The sequence below is a fragment of the Meles meles genome, chromosome 6, assembly GCF_922984935.1.
Source record: "Meles meles chromosome 6, mMelMel3.1 paternal haplotype, whole genome shotgun sequence".
Classification (NCBI taxonomy): domain Eukaryota; kingdom Metazoa; phylum Chordata; class Mammalia; order Carnivora; family Mustelidae; genus Meles; species Meles meles.
The window spans coordinates 23,933,345-23,954,727 of record NC_060071.1 but is presented as its reverse complement, the minus strand read 5'-3'; the positions used below and the strand labels follow the sequence as shown (position 1 = coordinate 23,954,727).

Here is a 21,383-nt window from a genome sequence, read left to right as displayed (position 1 = left end):
AAATGTTTAAGCTTAGATTTGAAATATTTCCATAATTTTCAAAAAAAATAAAATGCAAAGCAATATGGTAATAAACGAGAAAGAGAATAATATCAAGTTTATACTCCTAAAACTAATTTTACTGTATACAGGTGCTTAACATTTATATTATATATGTATATGCATATATACATATAAATTTGCCATAGTAGATCTATATAACAGAGTAAAATAACAATTACTTAGCAATACAAGTATCTTTTAACTATGAACAGATCTGTGATTTTAAACAATTCCTTTTCTCACGTCTTCCTTATTCTAAGGATAACATACATCCTGAGTATTTTCATTTTTTTAAGATTTTACTTATTTATTTGACAGAGAGAGAAATCACAAATAGGCGGAGAGGGAGGCATAGAGAGAGGGGGAAGCAGGTTCCCCGCTGAGCAGACAGACTGATGCGATGCGGGGCTTGATCCCAGGGGCCCTGAGATCATGACTTGAACCAAAGGCAGAGGCTGAACCCACTGAACCACCCAGGTTCCCCTTGTTTGTTTTTTAAGTATAAAATCTAATCTTTTCTTCTATGAGAAGCTAACAATCTGAAGAAAAAGGAAGCAATCTGAGGATATGATGATCTATCCATCCCTCTGCCCAAAACCTACCTAACCAACATCAGAACGTTACATAACCTTAAAAGAACAATTATTACTTACTATACTGACAGAATATTTAGAAAAAAACAATTTATGGCATTTGACAATGAAATATTTATAAAATGTATACATTGTGAAATTTCTTGTCTGGAAAAACTAGGTATTTATAAATAATATAGTCATCTGCTATTTACAAAGTTGTCTTGAATGCTGTCATGCTGTCCAATTAAATACAAAACTGAATAGTTCTAAAAGGGAGAATAAAATTTCTTATATTACATATTTTCTATGATTAAATACATAATGCCCTTTCAGCAATACACCTATAAAATTATGACTTCGGATTCTTAATGTATAATAAATACAAGGACTAAACAGTGATTAAAATGTAAAATTTTCTCTGAGAAAATTCAAGACTGGTAGTATACCCTTCTAACTTTCTCCTTCCCCTAACAACTCCCTAAACAGATACCAAAATATGTATAGCTCAAGAAACCTAAAATTGTTATCAGTTGCAATGCTATTACAACACTTGATAACAATGACTATGAAATTTTACAATGAATTATTTACAAAATTATACTTTGTGAGACTCTACACATCTAGAAAGACTAGATGTTAAAAAGTAAAAAAAAAAACTGTATTTGCCTATTATTTACAAAGTTGTCTTGAATATTGTCATGCAACCAAAGGAACACATACAGAACTGTATATTGTTCCAAGAGGTAGTATAAAAATCTCCTTAAGAAAGTCATTTATATATCCAATGTAAACAACAACAATGAAACAAATATGGGAGAAGGATGAATAGGTGGAACACAGAGAATTTTTAGGACAAATAGTCTGTATAATACCATGAAAGATACAGGGCATTATACATTTGTCCAAACTCACAAAACATACACCACCAAGAGTTAGCCGTAACAAAACATGGACCTTGACTTATAATATGTCAATGAATATTCATCAGTATTAACAGATGTACAGTCTGGTAAGGGATGTTGATAATGGGGGGTAATTATGCATGTGCATAATGGTTAATGATGGAGATTATGCAAGTGCTGGGATGGGGCTATATGGCAAATCTTTGTACCTTTTTGCTGAGAACCTAAATCTGCTATAAAAAATAGTCTTAACATAAATATAAGATGTATATTTATCAGGTAAGTCCTAATAAAATACGTCACAATACATTCAGAAACATCAAATGAATTTACATGGTTTAAGTTTAATGGCATACTATTTTACTATAGGAATGGAATAAAACACAATCTATTCTATTTCTCCTCTTAACAACCAAATTAATAGATAAATGTTGCACCGCTCCAAGAGCCTGTACATAAATGATCAATTTCTTTGCCGTGCTGATTTTAAAAGACAATAATCCTAACACATTTACAATGAAAATATTTATATTATATTGTGATACTCAATACATCTAGAAAAATTAATTCTTCAAAAGTAAATATTTCACTTGCTCATTATTTACAAAGTTGTCATATTGACACACAACAGATATACATAGAATTTTCTAATTCAGATTCTACAAAATGTTCTTTAGCAAAATCAATTTCATTAAGAACCTCAGTACATCTGAGAAGATATACCTGCATGTCCCTTAAATTGGCAGAAATATTTTTATATAAAATGGGTACAATTTAATTATTGCAGTCTAACTTTTCTCCTAAATAAAACTGAAGACAAAAAACTTTTGACCTCTGTCCTCCCTGACTGTATACATTCGTGTGCATGTGTATAAGCACACTAATGTTAACAAAAATAGGGTTCAAAATCCTTTAACTCAATTTTTAAGTAATTTGTCTTTAAAAATCTCAACAATCCATGCAATTCTACACAAAGGTAACAGTATCAAAAGAAAACTGTTTCTTCCCACTATCATATTTATCAACAATTCAATGTATTTCCTAAGTCAAATGTTATGAAGTATCCATTGTAAATGCCACTCTTTAACAAACCAAAGAGCTACCCATACAGAATTCTTAGAATAATTTGCAAATGCTAAACACGTCAAACTTACATTTTATGAATAGAATGACTGCAACATATACATGATGTTCACCATCTCTTTAAAAGAAAAAGAATAGTTAAGAATCAATGGAATCATACATTATAGATGAGATTGGAAAACATCCACCCCTCCACCATATCCCTCACAACAAACCATTGAACGTGCAGAGAATCTAATTACTATACTGATTTTTAAAAGTATGATATTTAAAAGTATGTTTGTCAGCAATGCCTATATATCTAGAAATAACAAGTGTTTTATAAATAATTACATACACAGCATTCTAGAAATCATACTTAACAGAAAGTTATTTTATCATTTCATGTTTACAAGCATTAAAGTTTATGTGCTCTAATTTTAGGTGAAATATATTCAAATATATAACAGCAATGTCTGAACATCTATAAAATTATATGGTATAAAAATAAACAACTGATACACATGTGCATAACTACTTAGTAATAACCCAAAACACACCAGGTGAAAACACACAGAAGTGGTCTTGTAACAATTCTGTTTTTGCCCGAGTTGTTCAACATTAATAGGTTTACTATGCGCGTGTATGCATGCTGTGTGTTTATGCGTGGAGAGGGTATTTCTATATAGTTAGAATTTAAGATGTTATATAAGTTAGTGAAAGGTTTCCCCGCACTGTTCTCAATATATAACATCCAAAATTTATATTGAAATAAAAAATCATTCAAATTTCACATTTAAAAATATGAATGACAAGTTTCTGTACTTTAACAAAAATTGTTGAAAAAAATCTCAGTAACACAAAGAGAGAAAAAGGAGAGAGGCAAACCAAGAAAAGACTCTAAACTATAAACTATAAAGAAACAGTGTTACCAGAGGCGGGAGGCGGGAGGTGGGTGAGGGCATAGATTAACTAAATGATGGGGATTAAGGAGTGCACTTGTGATGAGGACTAGGTGTTGTATGAAGTGCTGAATCACTATATTGTACACCTGAAATTACTATGCTGTATGTTAACTATCTGAAATTTAAATAAAAACTTTACAAAATACACAAATATTAAAAAAAATCAAAATCAAGCCTAACTCATGAAGATGCTCACTCTATCTACACTCCATGTTTCTACCTGTTTCAATGAAAATATAGTTCTAAAATTATTGACAGAAATTATATATACAACGTTTTCGAAAATGACACTGATGCAAAAAATAATAATACAATCTCCATCACCAAATACATCCCAAACAGACATGGTATAGTGATTCAACTTGCCAAAATAAAATGTTTTCACACTGTCTCAGATTTGTATTCAAAAAATAAGTGCCTATCAGCGAATCCTATGCAGATGTTCTGAAACAAAAACTAGCATTGGTCTATACACTTAGGTAGCAACCTACAATATCTTCAGGAACTAAAGCTCAAACTGCAACTCCCTTTATCATAACCACAAAATGACATGAAGAACAGACTAAACCTGAGTCATTACTACTTGGCCAAAAAATGTTTCTTTGCTATGATTTTTAATAAACACTTATTTATAGACCTGTATACTATACAACTGTGTATATATTACACAGGTGTACATGAAAGGAACCCTGTAAAATCAAGGATTAAAAGTTTATATCCTTACTATTTCACACAGAACAATCTAACAAAATTCCATGAACTTCACCTGGCCAATTATTTACTAAGAGATAATCTGACAACTGTTATGGTAATTTTTCACTCTACATATAATTAATCTATTTACAAAATATGCTGATATAATAGTTCCTTGGCTTTAATAAAACATAGTAACTGTGTCTATTATATACACATTATATAAAACATTTCTTGGATCAGCCCATCCCTTAATGACCATAGGTTTGACAGGTAATTGTGAACATCCCCCATAAAAACTTACAATCACCTACATCTATATAATTAGATGTAAGTATTTTAAAACAAGAACAATTTGGTTATTATTAAATGTGGAATTCCACTGACATGAAAACTTTTCTAACCTGTTACGTTTAACCACATGTAGGATTTATCTAGTAACTATTTTCTGTTGGTATACAAACATCTGAAAACCATGAACAGAGTCAGACCAATAGACATGATGACATTTCCACCATGATGAATCTTATGTAAAACAATGAGATATTATACTGGACACTACACATTTACCACAACCTAAAAATTGAGACTAAAGATTTAAGAGGCTAGGTGTAATATCACTTTTGGGAAATAAAAATGTCTGTCCTATAATATATACAGTGATGTCTATACATGTAGAAAATTAGATGTTAAACAAAGAAAGTTACATTACATATATCACTGTAATAAAATATGTAACATTATCAACTGAAAAGAAATTAACTTTTGGAATTGAGAGGCAATTCCACAATTCCAATTTTGTTACTCGTTAAAAGAGTAACAAAAACCCACACCAGTTTAACATTACAGTATTAATAAAACACATGTAAGATTCCCAACATCTAAACATGGAGTAAAACCTGGCTGATCAAGAACTATCTCTGTACATATGCATACTCAAATAGTCCTCAAAAATTCCTTTTTCTCTATCTTCTAAATTCTGCTTTTATTTGTTTAAAACAAACAAGGCAATCTGAAACTCCTCTCTGTAACCCAACAAAACTACATTCAAACAATTTAAATGACCAAATGTCAGCCATCACCATGCTTAAAAGGATGTTTTAACAGTACTTTTTTTCTATTATATACAGAGAAATAAAAAAGGCCATCATATCCTAGTCCATCAAACATGCATAGAGACTGGCCTCTTATGCAGCAATTCCATCAAGAGAATTGAATCTCATACCATACAAATATTAACATAAAGAGCATTTAGAGGATAACATCCACAGCCATATATAGCAGCCTTAAAAAAATTTCTTAATATGACCACTGCATACAGAACAATCCCTACCCCAACCCCCAAAAAAGCCACAGCAATCCCATCACATGGTATTAAATATCCATCATTCAGAAGTAACTTCTATTTCTATAGTCATGTTATTAAAAAATATTTCTTCTACATATGTTAGCAATCACCTTCTTAGCAATCACAATGCCTTAAGGTCACAAAGCAATTATATTCGGTTGTTTCATATACAATAGTCTCTAAATGCACATAAATAACTAGTGTTTTACATTTTTCCTGATTAATATATTAAACACTCCCATGCCCATTTCCTCTTTGCTTTACATAAGCACTCCAACAATATAGAATTCAGTACATTTGAACAAAATGGCCCATTTCTTTCTAAAATATTTTCCAGAAGGCAGTTTTACCAAACATGTTTTTATAAATTTCCCTAGGAAACCTCTATTATCACAGAAACCATTTTTAAAAGTACCTTAAAAACAATAGATTTTTTTATAAATGTAGGCCTCTGTGCTTCAGCATTAGATTCCAAAAAAGATTAAGCAAAGAAAGAATAAAATATATAAAAAGTTATTACATGTTTAATTTCATTCTCTTCACCACCAAATATCTAATGAACAGTTCATGCATATTCATCATTTACTGAGTATTTTATATTTCAATTTCAATACCATTACCCAATCACAATTTTTGTGAGTATTTAGATAAATTCTTAAGCTACATATGTCCAGTAAAATAGTTAATAGATGAGGTTCCTAGCTCTTTTAAAATGGCAGGCAGTGGAAGACAAAGAAAAAATAAAACTAATACTTGTGTTTATCACATATGCAATCAATGTCACATATGCAAGGCTCTCACTGGTAAATATTTTGAGGGCAAGTTGATACTCCATAAAAAGCAAAATATTGATATTTTTTCCAAATTCAAAGACCAGCAATGAAATATAAATATTTGAAAGGCAAGATGAATTTCAGGAATGTATGCATCTTTATTTCTCTGTGATTTTTTTGTAGTTGGTGAAGCTTCTAGATTAATTCATGATGTGTTGTCCTTCCCCTTCTTTCCATATTTTCCTAGAAGGCTGGGTTAAATGTACTTGAGATTGTCCACACTAGACCAATACTATTAAGTGTCATCCATTTGAAATAATTTTCAATTCAGCAGACACCTTCACACACTTGCATTTTTTGGGAATAATAATTTGGAATGAGAGGCGCTGTGCTGATCATGTTGGACCAAGAAATAAAGCGGAAGATCTAGATTGTCTCTACAGGAAGGTCCTGGTCAGTGACCCCTTAAATAAACATCAGATTTAGACTTCCATAGCAGTCCATAAGTAAAGTTGCACAGGATACCCCAGAATAACTTGAAAACTACAATTTTATCAATGCAGAGTCACTCAGACCATCTTTCCCTGTCCATGTTAATGGAAAAAAGGTTTGCACATTATCCTCTATCATTCTGGATTTTAATCACATTGTTTCTTGCTGCAAAAATTTCTCCAGATTCTGATCAGGGGCATCTTATTCAGGGAGTGAAAGTAGAAACTCCAGTTCTGTCAGAGTCAAAAGATGCTCTAAATATTATCAATTTATATAATCTTTGTCCTCTTCTCTGATTATTGCTTATTTCTATCACTCTTGAAACATGTCAACTGCAGATTTTTGAAGCAACATGATGAGGTTTGTCATCTTTCCAAAAGACTGCTCTGGCAGACAGATGAATTAGAGAATCTGAAGCTGGAAGTAAGGGGATCAATTAGAAGTTTTAATACAGATAAAAGACAGCAATAACAACAAAACTAATCTAGAAAGGCAGCTCCAGAACAACCATGTAATGGAATTTATACAGCATCTACTGTCCAATAAATTTTCAAAGTTTCTGGATGAAATACTTGTCCTTGTTTCTTAGCCTCCATTCACATCCATGAATGATAGCTACTTCCTAACCTAGCTGGCATCACCCTTTTACGTCTATGTAAAATTGATAAATATATCAATGATGATATTCTAAAGGATGTTTATGAGTGATTTTCAGACATTTCATTTTACTTGTCAATATTTTCTTCTTTGAATTATCTGTACATGTTTTTGTCATTTTGAATACAATCGTTCCAAGTCTTTTAAAGTTGTACAAATGTTTATGTACATTACAAAATTGAAGAAAATAAATAACATATATTTTGTCAACTGAAATGATGACGCATTTTCACGTTTTTTTATGTGCCCAACTACTCTATTACCTACTGACAAGTAAACTTCATATACACTCAAAAACAATGGTCTCTTGATTTCTAAGAGATATGCACAAAGGGCTAAGTTCAACAGAACACAGACTTTTTAAAATATTTAAACTTGGAAGATTTATTCCCCTTTGAGTTGTACTGAAACAGGAAGAAATATCCAATAAGAGTAGACAACCTAAAGGAAGATCATTTTCCATTTCCACCAAGGTCATAAAATTAAAATGTGGCACTCTCTAAATGACAAGAATGGGCAAGCTGATTTTAAGATAATAAATGGACCCACAACTCTATGGTCAAATATACTTTGAAAAAGCAGGAAAAAATACCTAGTGGAAAAAAGACAGTCTCTTCAATACATGGTGCTGGAAAAAAGACAGTCTCTTCAATACATGGTGCTGGAAAAATTGGACAGCTATATATAGAAGAAAGAAACTTGACCATTCTCTTACACCATACACAGAAACAAACTTGAAATGGATAAAAGACTTCCACATGAGGCAGGAATCTATCAAAATCCCAGAGGAGAACATAGAGGAGAAATTCGACATCAGCCACAGCAACTTCTTTCAAGACGTGTCTCCAAAGGCAAAGGAAACAAAAGCTAAAATGCACTTTTAGGACATCATCTAGATCAAATCCTTCTGCACAGCAAAGGAAACAGTCAACAAAACCAGGAGGCAACCCAAGGAATGGGATAAGACATTCATAAATGACACTACAGATGAAGGGCTGATATCCAAGATCTATAAAGAACTCCTCAAACTAAACATCCAAAAGAGATAATCATGTCAAAAAATGGGCAGAAGCCATGAACAGACACTTCGCTAATGAAGAATACAAATGGCTTGTAGACACATGAAAAAATGTTCATCATAATTAGCCATCAGGGAAATTCAAATCAAAACCACACTGAGATACCACCTTACACCAGTTACAACAAAAAAAATTAACAAGGCAGGAAATGACAAAATTTGGAGAGGATGTGGAGAAAGAGGAACTCTCTTACACTGTTGGTGGGAATGCAAGTTGGTGCAGCCACTTTCGAAAACAGTGTGGAGGAGATTCCTCAAAAATTAAAAATAGAGCTATCTTATGTCCTGACAATTGCACTACTAGGTACTTACCCTAAAGATACAGACACAGTGAAAAAAGGGCCATATGTACCACAATGTTCATAACAGCAAAGGCCCCAATAGTCAAACTGTGCCTAGAACCAAGATGCCCTTCAACAGATGAATGGATAAAGAATATATACCTTACACCTGTTAGAATGGCCAAAATTAGCAAGACAGGAAACAACATGTGTTGGAGAGGATGTGGAGAAAGGGGAACCCTCTTACGCTGTTGGTGGGAATGCAAGTTGGTACAGCCACTTTGGAGAACAGTGTGGAGATTCCTCAAGAAATTAAAAATAGAGCTTCCCTATAACCCTGCAATTGCACAACTGGGTATTTACTCCAAAGATACGATGTAGTGAAAAGAAGGGCCATCTGTACCCCAAGGTTTATAGCAGCAATGGCCACAGTGGCCAAACTGTGGAAAGAACAAGATGCCCTTCAACAGATGAATGGATAAGGAAGATGTCGTCCATATACACTATGGCGTATTATGCCTCCATCAGAAAGGATGAATACCCAAGTTTTGTAGCAACATGGATGGGACTGGAAGAGATTATGCTAAGCCAAATAAGTCAAGCAGAGAGAGTCAAGTATCATATGGTTTCACTTATTTGTGGAGCATAACAAATAACATGGAGGACACAGGGAGACGGAGAGGAGGTGGGAGTTGAGGGAAATTAGAAGGGGAGGTGAACCATGAGAGAGTATGGATTCTGAAAAACAATTTGAGGGTTTTGAAGGGGCCGGAGGTGAGAGGCTGGGGGAGCCAGGTGGTGGGTATTAAGGAGGGCACGTATTGCATGGAGCACTGGGTGTGGTGCAAAAACAATGAATTCTGTTATGCTGAAAAGAAATTAAAAAAAAAAAGAATATATGGTCCATGGTCCATATATACAATGGAATATTAACGCCTCCATCAGAAAGGATGAATACCAAACTTTTGCATCAACATGCATAAGACCGGAGGAGATTACGCTGAGTGACGTAAGTCAACCAGAGAAAGTCAAGTATCTTAGGGTTTCACTTATTCGTGGAGCATAAGGAATCACATGGAGGACATTAGGAGAAAGAAAGGAAAAGTGAATTGGGGGAAATCACCAGGGGATACAAACCATGAGAGACTGATTTCTGAGAAATAAACTAAGGGTTTTAGAAGGGAGGGGGTTGGGAGGATGGGTTAGCCTAGTGTAGGTATTAAGGAGGGTACATACTGCACAGATCACTGGGTGTGGTACATATACAATGGATCTCAGAACACTGAAAAAAACAAAATTTTTAAGAAAGATGTTATCACTTCATTCTGTGCTCACAGCAATTTGGACAATAATATGTCCACGTTTCATGACTTGAAAAAATTACAAAGAATGAGAAATTTGAGTTTTAAACTGAAGCCAAGTTTTGTCTATACATAAGGAAAATTTCTTGTGCCATTTGCTCATTTATGTATTAATTCCACCAATACCTGTGTTAATATCAATATGACAAAAATTGCTACCTTTCCAAACTCCTACAAGATTCTAATTATTAATATTTTGTTCTCCCTATAAGGGAAGGGTTACGTCTATGCCTTCTTGCAACCATTTTTATGAATCTTCCATATTGTAACCTTAGACATACAAATATTGTTTGGTAAGTTAGGGCTTTTATCCATTGTTTCTCCGTTGTGACTTCACCAATCTTAGAGGAGATGAGTATTTCTATTGTTACTTTGATATCATTTAAGGCCATGAGTCACTTAGTTGAGAAAACACCCCATCTATGATGCCTGGGTGGCTCAGACAGTTAGGTATCTGCCTTTGGCTCAGTTCATGATCCCAGTGTCCTGGGATCCAATCTCCCACTGGGCTCACTGCTTATCAGGGACTCTGCTTCTCCTTCTGCCCGTGCTCTGTGCTCATTCTCTCTCTTGGTCTCTGACAAATAACCAAAAGCTTGAAAAAAAAGAGAAGGAGAAAATACCCCATCTATCTAGAATACAAAGCCATTGTTCAGAGAAGGTCACCAAAGCAGATTATACATTATACAAAACATAAGTAAGAAAAATACAATGTGCAAGATGTTCTGCCATGGGGCACCTGGGTGGCTCCATGGGTTAAGCCTCTGCCTTTGGCTCAAGTCATGATCTCAGGGTCCTGGGATCGAGATCCCCATTGGGCTCTCTGCTCAGTGGGTAGCCTTCTCCCCCCCCCCCTGCCTCTCTGCCTACTTGTGATCACTCTTTCTCTGTCAAATAAATTTTTTTAAAAATCTTGAAAAAAATGTTCTGCCATTCTTCAAAAATAAGAAAACCAATTTCACTGCAATAATTTGTTTTCAGAAATCGTAAGTTACAATATTAAAAAATCCTCTGTAATTTATTTTACTCACTCCAAGCCACAGAAAACAAGTCCCCTCATTTCAATTGTGGGTTCCTTATTTCCTATAGCATGGGGAATGACTCTTATTTGACCTACATCTATATTCTTCAGACTTTGTATCCTAGAGAAATCCTTGGCTAATTTTCATTGTTTCTAAGTAGAAGTAGACAGTCCATTGTAACACTATTCCCATTAAGAAGCATCATTATAAAACAGCCCTAGATTTTAATAAACATATAGAACCACCAGAGTATTCACAGCCAAGCTATAGCACAGTAGTTGAAATTTCCCCAGAAAACAGACTCAATCCCAACATCAACCCCCAGAAATCCATTGGTATTGCCAGTTTCTGGCCTACTTAAGATGATCCACAAGTGGCTGCTTAAAACAAAACAAGGGGGGCACCTGGGTGCCTCAGTGGGTTAAAGGTTCTGCCTTCAGCTCAGGTCATGATCCCAGGGTCCTGGGCTCGAGCCCCCCATTGGGATCTCTGCTCAGCGGGGAGCCTGCTTCCTCCTCTCTCTCTGCCTGCCTCTCTGCCTGCTTGTGATCTCTGTCTGTCAAATAAAAAAAACAAAAAAACAAGGGCACCTGGTTAGGCATTAGAGTGTGCAACTCTTGATTTGGGGGATAACTGTAAGTTTGAGCTTCCCACTGGGTGTAGAGATCACCTAAAAATAAAATCTTAAAAAAATGCCCAAATGGGGGCGCCTGGGTGGCTCAGTGGGTTAAAGCCTCTGCCTTCGGCTCAGGTCATGATCCCAGGGTCCTGGGATGGAGCTCCGCATCGGGCTCTCTGCTCAGCAGGGAGCCTGCTTCCTCCCTTCTCTCTCCCTGCCTACCTCTCTGCCTTCTTGTGATCTGTCTGTCAAATAAATAAATAAAGTCTTTAAAAAAAAAATGCCCAAATGCAAAGTAATTCGAGTTATGAAGTTGTGTGATTAACAGAACATAAACCAGATAAACCTTGTCCCAGAAGTAGAATTACTATACAGAAATTACCATGTCCTGAAAATCACACAATTAATTGAGATTACATCTACTTTAAAAAAAAAAATTTTTTTTTTTTTAGATTTTTGTTTATTGATCATCTAACCGAGTATGAATTTGGTGAAAAGTTAATTCGTTATCAAAAAGAAATTTGGGGGGCACCTGGGTGGCTCAGTGGGTTAAGCCGCTGCCTTCAGCTCAGGTCATGATCTCAGGATCCTGGGATCGAGTCCCACATCGGGCTCTCTGCTCAGCGGAGAGCCTGCTTCCCTTCCTCTCTCTCTGCCTGCCTCTCTTGTGATTTCTCTCTTCAAATAAATAAATAAATAAAATCTTTAAAAAAAAAAAAAAGAAATTTGGGGCACCTGGGTGGCTCAGTGCGTTAAGCCCTCTGCCTTCAGCTCCCGTCATGATCCCAGGGTCCTGGGATTGAGTTAGACATCAGGCTCTCTGCTTAGTGCGGAGCCTGCTTCATACTTTCCCTCTGCGTGCTTGTCTTTTCTACTTGTGATCTCTGTCTGTCATATAAATAAATAAAATCTTAAAAAAAAAGAAATTTACTTCTTTAAATGATGTACATAATTTAAATGTATACTGGCTATTTGTTCTCTGAAGAAAACCCAACTGTTTTCTACATGTGGTGCTAAAATCAACATCTGTCAGCTTCTCAGACCTAGACCTACTGCTGACCCAGAATCCCTCTCTCAAACTACACAAGCCCTTCTGGTAATTCATATTTTAATTTTTTTTAAGATTTTATTTATTTATTTGAGATATAGTGAGTGAGTGAAAAAGTGTGCACATGCTGCAGGGGGTTAGGGGAGGCAGAGTGAGAAGTGGACTCCCTGGTGAGCAGGAAGCCTGACAAGGGGCTTGATCCTGGGACCCTGGGATGATGATTTGAGCCAAAGGCAGACAAGAGGCAGACACCACAAGAGAGTGGTTATTTGCAGGCAGCCAGGTGGCACAATCAGAACACTGAAAGTAACCAAACAAAGCATGAGGTTATGAATATTCTAAAATTTATGGGAGGGAAAAAAGGACCTGTGGAAAGACTTACCCTCCCTGCTCCTTTAAAAAAAAGGAATGTAATTTTTCTGAACCTCAAAAGCTTTTCCCTATAAACTACCACCTGTCATAGTATCAATACCCACGTTATTTATACATACATACACACACACACACACACACACACCACATACTCCTTAACAAATTAAGATAGCTATTTAAGAATTATATCCTGGGGGTGGGGGGCGCCTGGGTGGCTCAGTGGGTTAAAGCCTCTGCCTTTGGCTCAGGTCATGATCTCAGGGTCCTGGGATCAAGCCCTTTATCAGGCTCTCTGCTCAGCAGGGAGCCTGCTTCCTCCTCTCTCTCTCTGCCTGCTTCTCTGCCTACTTGTGATCTCTGTCTCTCAAATAAATAAAAAAAAATCTAAAAAAAAATTATATCCTGGTATATTCAACTATCCATAGTACATTTCTACAAAGGCTTACTGTTTAATTATTACTCAATTCCCTCATAACTAAAATAAGCAAATCAGAAGGATCTATCATGGAATGCCAATCACAGATAACAAAAGGTCCATTGCACACTCAAATAAACACAAATAACAAAGAATAATGGGAGATTAAGGTCCTGATTCAAAAGAAAATGTATGGTACTTAGCAAATAAGTTCCTCTCTAGGGCTCAGTATTAACTATGAAATGTCACTTTCTTCCTTAAATCACAGTCAAAACTTCTACATCTCCATTTAGGACTTGATAAAGATGCAGAAAGTAGTAACTTATTAAGAGAATTAGAGTAATCCATCTGATGTATCTTTAGCATTCTGCTTAAGTTCGTGTAACTCTCATTTCAAACCAAAGCAGTATCTCAACAACAAACTAGAAATTTCTTATTCATATGTTAACTGGAGCTGCCTCATAGTTTGGGGACCTGCTCTTGAGAAACAGATATAAGGTTCGAACTAAATGATGATAGTAATATAAAAAAAACAGCAAAATATCTACCACATCATTACTCACTTAAAATTCCTAATAAAAAAGATCAGATATACAAATGTTACAAACATACAAGATAGTCTATGAAAGGAAACTGCAGTAGTCAAATTTAGAACTCACGTCCCTTTAGATCTCTGGGAAAACCTACACTTCTATATTCCCTAACCTGCATAATATTGCTCCAAATACCTTTAAGAACTTACAGTCAGAATGTGTGTGTCCCAAGTACTTGGACTGACCCTTAGGCTATACTTCAGAGTACTCATGCTGAGTTTCATTTCATCATGCTCAGTTATCATAACTCATCACAAACTCAGTTAAGGTCTTACAACAACAACTGCAAACCTGCAAAGGAATTAATATCTGCAGACAGTACATCTCTACTAATGCAAAGTCTTCTAGCTTAGGAAAACAAATGATCATCTTCATGTAACAAGGTAAGTTAAATGGCAGCAGTATCATTCAACTGACACAGAATAAAGGTAAAAATATGGGAAAAAATTTAAAAGACAGTAAAACTCCAGCAATGTGACAGAATAACATTAAGATCTTTGCTGTCTTAGAACTAAATATAATAGTCTATAATCTGCTTCAACAAGCAAATCACCTAACAAATTAAAAAAATGAAATATTCAAATATATTAAGGATCTAGATTACATTGAAAACATCTACCAAAATATTCTAGAGTTAAGTTAGAATCAATGTCAATGGTCAAATAAAATTACGGAAAATCAAGTAAGTAAAACACAAAGTCCAACAAGTCCAGTGATACATGGTGTTGAGGATTCTGAAGGAGCTCTAACATGTCTAATACAAAGAACAAAGTGATATGATAACATAATCCGAATTATCATGGGACGAAGAGAGCACACACTACTTTTCCTGATACAGATCTCCTAATAGACAATAAATTATTCCTATCCGGAACTGAACTTTTTAACTTTCTTTCTGTGTTGAGTTAAATATGTGATGGACGATTAATGAGTATACAAGGTACTATATAGAAGTATACTATATGTTAACCAACTACCATTTAAATAAAAACTTTTTTTAAATAGAAAAAAAAAGTAACTAGGGGTACAAATAAATTTTATATAAGAACAGATATTACCATTTACATTAACATGGATGGAATTGGAGGGTATTATGCTGAGCAAAATAAGTCAATCTGAGAAAGACAATTATCATATGGTTTCATTCACTTGTGGAATATAAGAAAAACTGCAGAGGATCATAGTGGAAGGGAGGGAAACTGAACTGGAACTTATCAAAGAAGGAGAAAAATCAAGAGAGGCTCAAATTAACTACAGTAAAACAAACTGGGGTTTGCTGGAGGGGACATGGGCGGGGGGATGTAACTAGGTGCTGGGCGTTAAGGAGGCCATGTGATGTGATGAGCACTGGGTATTATATGGAACTGATGAATTACTGAACTCTACATCTGAAACTGATGATGTACTATAGCTTGTCTAATTAAATTTAACTTAAATACATGGGAACAGATAGTTCAACGATTGCAGATGTACAAATATCTTACCCCCTGGGTCACTGTGTTACCCTCGTGAACAGTAAATCTAATACAAAGGATTCATAATCATCAAATATCTGGCTGGTCTTGAGGCTCTTTATTGAATCTTGGCTACCTCACCTAATTTTTAAATTATTTTGCCCACCAAAGAAAATTAATCCAGTCCAGTCTTCTACTAACCAATTCTATTCTACATTAGCACTTCCTATATTAGAGGCAAAAAAAACCCCGTATGTTATCAACATGGACTCCAGAGCAAAACTGAGGTGAAACTGAATGCAGAAGACCTATTGGGACTATTTCTTTCAGTCTGCATCCCTGCCAACAGAGGATACCAGGGGCAAACAGCACATCACTTTTAATACAAGGAAAGTCCCTTGAGGTTTCCTCATCTATCATTTAAGAAGTTGAATGAAGTATACTGCAGCCAACACCCAGCTGCTCCCCTTCACATTCTACTCACTTTTGGCATAGATGAACTTGCTGCATTAACACCTGAAGTCATTAATCAACATTCACATCTAAAACAAATATATCCTTGGAACTGGATTTCAAATACTGCTCTCTTATTGGTCCTTTATCATCTCAATTAAGCAGTAGGGATCCTCTCACCCCTGTAAAATCAAACAGAATTTTGTTATTTCTACTCTTTGACCAAAAATGACTAAAATGCATTGTAAACATCATGACAAGGTACCTAGCTTCACTAAAATAAGTCCATATAAACATATTTCTGACTGGCTCCTATTTAGGAAAACCTGACCACTTCTGCGTTAACAATATGGAACTAGGGGCAGCTGGGTGGCTCAGTGGGTTAAAGCCTCTGCCTTCAGCTCAGGTCACGATCCTGGGGTCCTGGGATTGAGCCCCACATCGGCTCTCTGCTCTAAGGAGAGCCTGCTTCTGCTTCTCTCTCTGCCTGCCTCTCTGCCTACTTGTGATCTCTGTCAAATAAATAAATAAAATCTTAAAAATAAAAAGAACACGGAGCTAGATATTAGTTAGGCATAGATTCTAATCACAGACATTCCACTACATGGAAGGAACTATAATAAATCTTAAAAACTTGCACCCTAACATTTTTTAAAAATTGGTAATGCTGACACATTTCTTTTTTTATTAATTATTTTTATTAACATATAATGTATTACTTGCCCCTGGCGTATAAGTCTGTAAATTGTCAGGCTTAAACACTTCATAGTTCTCACCATATCACATACCCTCCCCAATGCCCATAACCAAAACTCTCTCTCCATAACCCCCTCCCCCCAGCAACCCTCAGTTTCTTTTGTGAGATTAAGAGTCTCTTATGGTTTTTCTCCCTCTGTGTGATAGAGTCTATGCCCACTGATCACTGCAGACAACTGAAGAAAAACAAAACCAAAACAAATTGTCTTCAAACACCAGTGGTGTCCATGTAAGGACACTTACCATACTCACTGCATTTTATAATACATGTTCCACAAATATTAGTTCCCCTCTTTCCTGGACATCACTTAGACATCTCTAATTTTGGCATTCTATGTTTGATCAAAGAGGTGGTCGTCTCCCTTTTATATGTCCTTGCTTCCATCTCAGCATGTGTGTATGCCTTCTGGGATCTAAGGATAAGTTTCCTTTTTTGCTTTCAGCAGCATACATGTTTAAAAAGAAGGGAAAAATAATGAGCTCAGAATATCTTATGAAAACTTAAAAAAAGATGTCTGAATAATTGGCAATATATAATGCCGATTTACACCTGCCATTTCTAGTATTCTAAGTTTCCACAATAAGTCAAAGTATCTGTTGAAAATAATGTTCTATGAAAAGTCTACTGAGGCACATTGACTGGATTTCAGAGTGTCATTTAAGCTCAAGTTTTGAAATCATTATGTTCAGACAAGGTCCTTTGTCATCATGAACCTAGCCAAGGCCTCTATAATACACTATTACTTTTCTTTACAAGGTTATTTTACCTGGAAGGATTTTTTTCCCTAAGTGCAGCTAACACCATTTTCAGCTTCCTTGTGATACTACTGGGCAGGATCCACGGTGACATGTCAGAAAACTGAGTGGTCAAATTCTCTCCTCGTTTCAGAGTCATCAACTATGTGGGCAAAAAAGACCTTATTAACACTAAAAAAACTGCAATACAAAAAAAAAAAAAAAGCTTAGAATATGACACCGAAAAATCAAAAATTAAATTAAATTTAAAAAAAGAATGTATCTTGCTTTACTTATTTACTATAATTCAAATATTAAGCTTTATTATATGAATGGCCAGTCGCAGGGAACTGGAATGTGAAGATGAGTTAGAATCTAGCAATGTATTATCAATTGGATAACATGTATTTGAAAATGTCATATAATCTCACAGAGGCTGTAACTGACTACTGGCCGAAATCAATAAGTTTTATTGGAAATGAATAAATCCTGATCTCTGAAATCAGATTATGTAAATTCTAGACAAGTATTACTCTTATCACATAACTCTGTAAGTTACTTTCTACTACATTATTATTCTAATACAAGTTAAGACCTAAAAGAAATAAAACACTAGCTAGGTTTACAAAAATTACAAGATTTCTGGGCAACCCCCTTGGGTCCCCTCCCTCCTTAGGAGCTTTGTATTACCACTTTGTTATTGCTCAATAAACCTTGCAAAAAAAGTCTTGCATGTGAATTCTGAAAAAGTTAAACTCACTGAAACAGACTATAATGGTGGTTGCCTGGGGCTGATGGGGTCTGTAAAATGGATATGCTGATCAAAGGGTATAGGTTTTTAATTATAAGATGATTAAGTTAAAAGGATCTAATCCATAGCATGGGAACTACAGTTAACAGTATTATAATATTCAAAATTTGCCAAGAGTAAATCTTAAATATTTTCATCACAAGAAAAAAAATGGACCTATGCAAGGTGATGGATGTGTTAAATAACCTTGTTGTAGAAATCTTTTCACAATAGAGGTGTATAGTAAATCATCATGTATCATACCTGAAAATTACATAATACAATTTATCAACTATATGTATAGATATAAAGCTGAAGAAAATTACAGGACTTATAAAATTTTACATGACTGAAGAGTAATGAGCGTATGAGGGCAGGAAGCCACATCATTTTTAAACACTTTTATATGAAGTCCAATTTACCTATCATATCATATAAACACAGAATACCACAAGTAACTCAAAATCATAAAGATGTAAGGTAACATTAACTATTAAGTCCCAGAAGTCTATTTAAAATTATTATTTAAACCACAATGAAAAATCTGTATTGATGTGCTATATGTATATATTTATGAAATTACTAATAAATGTGGCCAGGAAATCAAGAAGTCTTTGCCCAACTGTGCTTTAAATACAATGTGTAATTCATGTAAATATAGAATGGGATAAAACCATAAGGGACAGGTATTACTGCCATGAATGTTTGAAAACTCTTATGTCATTATGTGTTTACAATGGAACTCTGCAGAAGCTCAGATCTAGCAATCCATAACAAAAGATCCACATTCATCTTACACTCCACATGCAATTATAGGAGTATCTGTGCCAAGTATTTTTTTCATATGTGTTCCCACAATCAAGGTTATCAAACAATTAGGGAAGTTCTAGGCAAAGAATATTACCACCAAATCAAAACACCCATTAGAAGTAAGCATCTTGCAGAATCTAGAGTTCTTGTCACTTACCTCTACCTTGCAAAAGTAGCCATCAACTTTACTTAAGGAAATATGAGAGAACAGGTTTTCTTTGAATATGATGCACAGTCACTCATGCCAAAATCTAAGGATCATCCACATTAGCAGATCTATGCAAGTAGGAAAGTTTTCCTTTCAAAACAGGAAAAAGTACCATAAATTATTCAAAAGTTGGTCCAGTAAGGCCAAATGCATAGAAAACAAGGCTCTTTGCATATCACACACACAATTTTGAGCAGAAGTTCTAAGTCATATATATCAGTCAATTTTATCTAAACAGAATTGCTTTGGCTTCAGAGATCCAGATCAAGTACTTTGCCTGGTACTCTAGTAACCAAGAAGTTCCACTGTAACATTTACAATCTCTAAAATAAGTATTACACCTGTCTTATGTAAACCAACTAAACAGAGGTGGACCTGGCTACTTTACGTTCCCTTCCTAATAGTGGCCATCAATATTAGAAACTACTTTGAGAGAGACCATACAGATTTGGTGACAACAACTGCAGTAATTTTAAGGGTCCCTTTTCCTTGGAAGACTATTAGTTGAATTGAAGGAGCACCTGACTATCTCACTCAGTAGAGCATATGACTCTTGCTATCAGGGCTGTGAGCTGGAGCTCCACTTTGGGTACAGAGATTATTTAAAATCAAAATATTTTAAAAAATTAAAACTAAAAGATGGAAATGGTGATATACACACAACATTTTTTGGTAAAATCAAAGGAAAAGACATAATTAATCTACTGAAATCTGAAGTTACTGAGGTATTAAAACCATCTTTAACTCTCATTTTATAAGCTACTCTTACAATCAATAAGGACTGATTCATTGCCCAGTTGAAAGCTTAGCAGTAAAACCTAAAACATTCTTCCATCTCCCTTTTAAAAGTGAGTTCACCATTGTTGCATAACCATCTCAAACTAGACCCAGATATCTGGGCATCCCTCAGCTATTTAACAGGAAGATATTTCCCATTCCCCTAAACATTTCCAGTACACCACTAAGTGATGTGACTGGATAATTTGTACTCAAGAGTTATCAACTACATTCATTTTAGGATGTAAGTTATCTGTATTTTAAGTAACACAACTTATCTCAAAAAATGAAATCTCCCTGGTTCCCAGTACCCAGGCTCTTTCATTCATTTAAAAATTAAGTAAGGGACGCCTGGGTGGCTCAGTTGGTTAAGCGACTGCCTTCTGCTCAGGTCATGATCCTGGAATCCTGGGATGGAGTCCCACATTAGGCTCCCTGCTAGGCAGGGATTCTGCCTCTCCCTTTGACCTCTCCCGTCTCCTGTTCTCTCTCTCTCATTCTCTCTCTCTGAAATAAATAACATCTTTAAAAGTAATAAGCTAAGTAAAAAAATGTATCAGTAAATACTTACTGGTAGTCAGTGATGATTATTCCAGGATCATATCATCTATTCTGATCACAGAAGGCCCAAGGGCACTGTAAAAGCTCATCACCTGATATAAACTTCCATGAAAAGGAGTATCTCCAATTCCAAATGCTTTGATTTAATGAACAAAGTTTGTTTCAGTACCAGTTTCTTTCCATCGGTGGCCTTACACGGCCTTTCATCCCATCCCTCCTTCCTTTCAGGTACGTATGACATAGCAAAGAGGAAGATACCATATGTAAGTCTTAGCCTATCTACTTAACCCCCTGGTTAAGGGTTTTCTTTGATGTCATGGTTATGAACTAATACCAGTCAATGCACAAAGTGGAAGTTAGGAAGCTTAATCAGGCATCACAACCATTTTATCTTAAGAATCAAAGAGGAAATTATTTAAATGCATTGCTTAACAGAATTCACCTCATCCATAATAACTTCAAAACCAGAAAAAATCCCAGTCTTCACTGTGACCACAATAAAATCAACAGGCAAAAAAAGTACAACATACAACAGTACCTC

The 21,383-nt window shown here is 35.2% G+C and overlaps 1 long non-coding RNA gene and 2 other non-coding genes across 4 annotated transcripts in view; all 3 read right to left on the bottom strand.

Annotated features, from left to right (window-relative positions):
* Nucleotides 1-17,708, bottom strand: part of LOC123943781 — a 57,271-nt gene extending 39,563 nt beyond the window's left edge. For both annotated transcript variants that reach the window (XR_006818670.1, XR_006818671.1), the window contains exons 1-2: nt 17,205-17,708; nt 16,237-16,387 (exon numbers count right to left, since the gene is read on the bottom strand). This is a non-coding gene — a long non-coding RNA (uncharacterized LOC123943781). The remainder of the gene's footprint in view (nt 1-16,236; nt 16,388-17,204) is intronic.
* LOC123945212 lies at nt 14,493-14,559 on the bottom strand. Its single transcript, XR_006819115.1, has one exon. It is a non-coding gene; the product is annotated as a small nucleolar RNA SNORD64 (small nucleolar RNA).
* Nucleotides 17,604-17,676, bottom strand: LOC123945217. Its single transcript, XR_006819120.1, has one exon. It is a non-coding gene; the product is annotated as a small nucleolar RNA SNORD107 (small nucleolar RNA).
* Nucleotides 17,709-21,383: the final 3,675 nt, after the last annotated feature.